At 36.5% G+C, this 5147-nt stretch overlaps 1 pseudogene; it reads left to right on the top strand.

Annotated features, from left to right (window-relative positions):
• Positions 1 to 2259: 2259 nt before the first annotated feature.
• On the top strand, positions 2260 to 4611 carry LOC106338616 (annotated as a pseudogene).
• Positions 4612 to 5147: the final 536 nt, after the last annotated feature.

Genomic DNA, 5147 nt, shown 5'->3' with positions numbered 1-5147 from the left:
GAACCCGAAATCCGAACCGAATCCGAACCGAAAAACCCGACCCGTTATCCGACCCGAAATGTAAAAATACCCGAACGGGTCATGTAGGGTGGTACAAAAAATATCTGAACCCGAAGTGTTATTAACCGAACCCGAACGGGTAACCCGAAAATTCTGAAATTAATAGTTAATATAAATATTTTGAAATTACGGATCCGTCGGATAAAGATCCGGATCCGGATATCTTAAAAATATCCGGATACCCGATCCGTCCCAGGCCTGACAAATACTCAATCCACAACAGTAGATTTCATTTAAGATTTGAATTCCATTAATTTTCATTGAATTCACTAATTTAATAACATCCGATAACTTTATTTTAGTGAATAGTTGAATGGAACAGTTGTAATCTATCTATAATAATAAAGTTGGCTTATCAGCCCTCTTAAGCGTCCACGTCATCCTTCGCATAGGGGGTTTTTATGCCACGTGGCAACTCAAAACAAACTTTTTTGTTCTTTTATCTGGGCTTCGAACGTGTTTTTCCTCCGGGCTCAATATCCTGTTTGATTGAGAAAACGAAACCCAATACCCTTTCCTCGATGAAGCCATATGGGATTAAATTTCTGTAACGCCTTAGCATTAAATCGAGCGCAACCTCTTCATACGTAATCGAGGAAGGTAGGCATGGGCATAAAATCCGGAACCCGAAATCCGAACCGAATCCGAACCGAAAAACCCGACCCGTTATCCGACCCGAAATGTAAAAATACCCGAACGGGTCATGTAGGGTGGTACAAAAAATATCTGAACCCGAAGTGTTATTAACCGAACCCGAACGGGTAACCCGAAAAATCTGAAATTAATAGTTAATATAAATATTTTGAAATTACGGATCCATCGGATAAAGATCCGGATCGGGATATCTTAAAATTGTCCGGATACCCGATCCGTCCCAGGCCTGACAAATACTCAATCCACAACAGTAGATTTCATTTAAGATTTGAATTCCATTAATTTTCATTGAATTCACTAATTTAATAACATCCGATAACTTTATTTTAGTGAATAGTTGAATGGAACGGTTGTAATCTATCTATAATAATAAAGTTGGCTTATCTGCCCTCTCAAGCGTCCACGTCATCCTTCGCATAGGGGGTTTTTATGCCACGTGGCAACTCAAAACAAACTTTTTTGTTCTTTTATCTGGGCTTCAAACGTGTTTTTCCTCCGGGCTCAATATCCTGTTTGATTGAGAAAACGAAACCCAATACCCTTTCCTCGATGAAGCCATATGGGATTAACTTTCTGTAACGCCTTAGCATTAAATCGAGCGCAGCCTCTTCATACGTAATCGAGGAAGGTAGGCATGGGCATAAAATCCGGAACCCGAAATCCGAACCGAATCCGAACCGAAAAACCCGACCCGTTATCCGACCCGAAATGTAAAAATACCCAAACGGGTCATGTAGGGTGGTACAAAAAACATATGAACCCGAAGTGTTATTAACCGAACCCGAACTGGTAACCCGAAAAATCTGAAATTAATAGTTAATATAAATATTTTGAAATATATATAAGTATTTCAATTATTAAATTCAATATTTGTGGTAGTATGATATATGATAATAAATATTAAAATTTTAATAAATAATTTATGTACACAATTAGTTATAAATAAGTATTTTATAATTTGCTCATTGAAATAAAAAGTTTACTCTCTATAAGGCAATACATATTGTTTACAAATAATGTTTGTTTTCATGCTTGATTTAACATTTTATTGTTATTTTATCAATTTATGTGTGATAGATTAATTTTTATTTAATTTAGATGTTTTTCTTTATGTTTTGCTTCAAATTTTTTGTATTTTACTTCGGTTATATCCGAACCGAACCGATATAACCCGAATCCGTATGATATATGATTACTTTATGGGTTGTAAGACGCAATACAATTTTGAACCGAACCCGATCCGTATTAATAAAATTTTAGTATGGGACCTATGAGCGTAAACCCGAAAACCCAAAAATCTGAAAAACCAGATCCGAACGCCAACGGGTACCCGAACGCCCACGCCTAGAGGAAGGTATTCTACAGATTTGCATAGTTGCAGCGATGAATTATCAACGGAGATAGTCGCTGATACCGCTACCGTAGAAGAGATCAACGCTCAGACGAGAGATCGACGGTTGAGAAGAAGACGATAAGCAAACCAGAGAGCAGGAGTCTGTTTGAGTTCAAGAGGGTACCTTTGTACGGTGGGGAAGACGACCGGAGATGGAAGATGATGTCTCCACGATACCCAGTTTCCTTCAATCTCCAACGAATTCGTTGAAAGATGATCGTTTCAGTCCTCAATCAACCGCTCATTTCTTCGGTGGTTGCAACGGCCATGGCGGTTCTCAGGTTAAAAAAAAGTAACTGATCGCCTAATTTGATCCGATCATTGCAAAATCTCATAGTTTTGATTGAAAACTTTAGGTTGTGTTGTGTAGGTAGCTAACTATTGCAGAGAAAGAAAAGGCTACATTACCAGGAAATTGTGGACTTTGGGGTCTATACGTATACAGATCAGAAACTAATACATGGATTTTACCAGTACATATATTTCAGAGAAGCTAGCCCGTCAAGTTAAGAAGCATTGGCGACAACGAAAGCAACAATCACCAAGGCAAGTAATAGATACTTCTTCCACACCATTTGAGATGAGAGAAAGACTGCATCTAAGTGAGGCGAGTTAGTTATTTTTGGTATTTTCGGTATTTTTTGTTGATTATTTTTGCTGTGTGACTAAATTTATAACGCAGATCCTGCTCTTCCGTCATGAGCTAAAAAGCAAACGAATCAAGAAGATTAAGTCTACGACTTATCATCGCCTCAAAAATAAAGACCTGAAGAAATCCTCACTGGGGGCATTAATGGACCCGGAAATGGCTAAAGAAGAGGCTATGAGACAAGAGGCTAAACGAGTAGAGGTGAGTCTGAAACTTCCTCTTCACTTCACATTATTTTCATCAAGACATTATCTTAAAAGTAAAATGTTGTCTTATTTATGCTTGTGCAGGAACGTATGACGTTAAAGCACAAAAACACAGGAAAGTGGGCGAAGCGCATGCTAAGCCGTGGACTGAATGTGAAATACGATGGAACTAAGGCAGCTATAGCCGAACAGCTTCAAATGAATGCTAACTTATCCAGACAGATGAACTACATGAGAGATGGATGTAGCAGTGATGAGAGGGACAATGAGGAAGAGTTGAGAGATGGTTCAGATGAGGACACTCCTTCTAGATTGATAGCAAAAGCGAAGGAGAAGACGTTGAAAGCTTTGGAAGATGATGAACTGCCCAATGCTGTTCTTATGTCATTACCTTTCATGGTAATATTTGCTTTTTGCTTTCTCATAACGATTTTGGTTTCTTCATTTTATGTTTCTTTTTGTCTTATCTTTTTTTTTTGTTTGGGTTAGGCCCGTGCTATAAAAAAGAAAACCGAGGAAGCTAATGAAGAAGCTAAACGTGCACTTGAGGAGTATGAAGAGTGAAAAAATTCTGATGGAGAAAACTCTAAAAAAGCCGTTAATGTTAGTGGTAGAAGAGTGTTTGGTGCAACCGCTAAAGTGGAAGCTCCAAAAGAGTCTAGAAAGGATTTAGATAACTTTTATGACGACATTGATAGTGACAATGATATGGCTGGCATAGAAGATAATAACATAGAGCCTGTAAGAGATAATGCATCACCTGCTAGAAACACCATTGCAGATACTGAAGTATCTTATTTTTTCATTATGGTTCTTTCTTCTCTTCCTTTGAAATCCTTGTGACAAAAATTTATTATTTTACTGTGATTTGTTTACAGAAGTTTGATGATGATGTTGCTGGAAATCCAGCATATAAGACAACATTCGATGTTGCCATGTTTGCATCAGGCTCCTGGAAGAAGGTTTACTTTTGAGTTTTTTACATCAGACTTTGTCTTTTTATTCTTTTGTTCAACTCCTTTTGGGGTATGTTATGCAGATGACAGGCTCCAAAAACACAGAATCCAAAAAGGCATCAAAGAAGACGCGTGCACCCATCCCACAGGCTCAAGATAAAAAGGTTTTTCTTTCTGCAAGTCTCAGTTGAACTATACTGTTTTTTCATCATCTTCTCTTTCCAACCAGTAGTAGCTTTCGGCTGTTTTAGTTTGTTACCTCTGTGTACTTCTGTATAAAATCTTGAAAAGTGATCGAGAGATGAAAAAAGTGAGGATTCAGAGAGTGAAGCAGAGCAAATGGTGGACAGAGTTTTGACATCTGCCTCAAAGGAAACCTTTGTGGTTCCTTCTCAAGCAGAGCTTATAAACCGTGCTTTTGCTGGTGATGATGTGTTGGATGAATTTGAGAAGGATACGGATGAGGTTCCAAATCAGGAAGTGCCTATCTACACATACATAAGGTACCTTTGCCTATCTACACATAATTTATGATCCGTAGTCAAGAAGACCAACTCAATTTGCGCTAAGATGTGTAGTAATATCAATTTTAAAGTACTATTTTGGTTTGATTTTATTGTTAATTGAGTATTTATTAGTATCCCGAGTGTCCTTTCGATGTTTGTATTGGCAAGGAACAAAGTTGTTACATGAACAATGTTAAAGGTTAATCAAAAAAAATTATAGACAAAATTCAGAAAAACAGAAGAGAAGAGAGATTTGTTCGCGATTTTTTTTTTTGCACGTTTCATCAAAGTCAGAGCAACAATAGTAGTAAAAAAATTAGCAAAAAAAAAAAAACAACAGTAAAAAAAAAGAAATTTACAGATTTTTTTTTTCGTCACTAAGCTCAACCTTTAAAAAATTAGAAAGAAAAAAAATGATGACCTCTAGAAATGATCGAAAAAATCATTTTAATAAGTTTCAAAACAGAATCTCTGCAGTTTTGATGTGCATAATTGTTTGCTTGATGACATATTATTTGATTGTTTTGGGATGGAATATAAAGTTAATATGTTGTTTTGTTACATTTAGTTATGTATATATGCTTTTCGTTGTTATTGTTGTTACTATGTGAAAACTGAGAATGAGATGTTTGATTAGAGAGGAATTATATATGATTTCATTCAATACAGCCAACACGAAAAAGTTTAAAAAGTTTAGTTACTTCTTTTAGTTTTATTCTTTGA

Source organism: Brassica oleracea, chromosome C4 (assembly GCF_000695525.1).
Source record: "Brassica oleracea var. oleracea cultivar TO1000 chromosome C4, BOL, whole genome shotgun sequence".
In the NCBI taxonomy this organism is placed as follows: domain Eukaryota; kingdom Viridiplantae; phylum Streptophyta; class Magnoliopsida; order Brassicales; family Brassicaceae; genus Brassica; species Brassica oleracea.
This window is presented reverse-complemented; position numbering and strand designations above follow the sequence as displayed.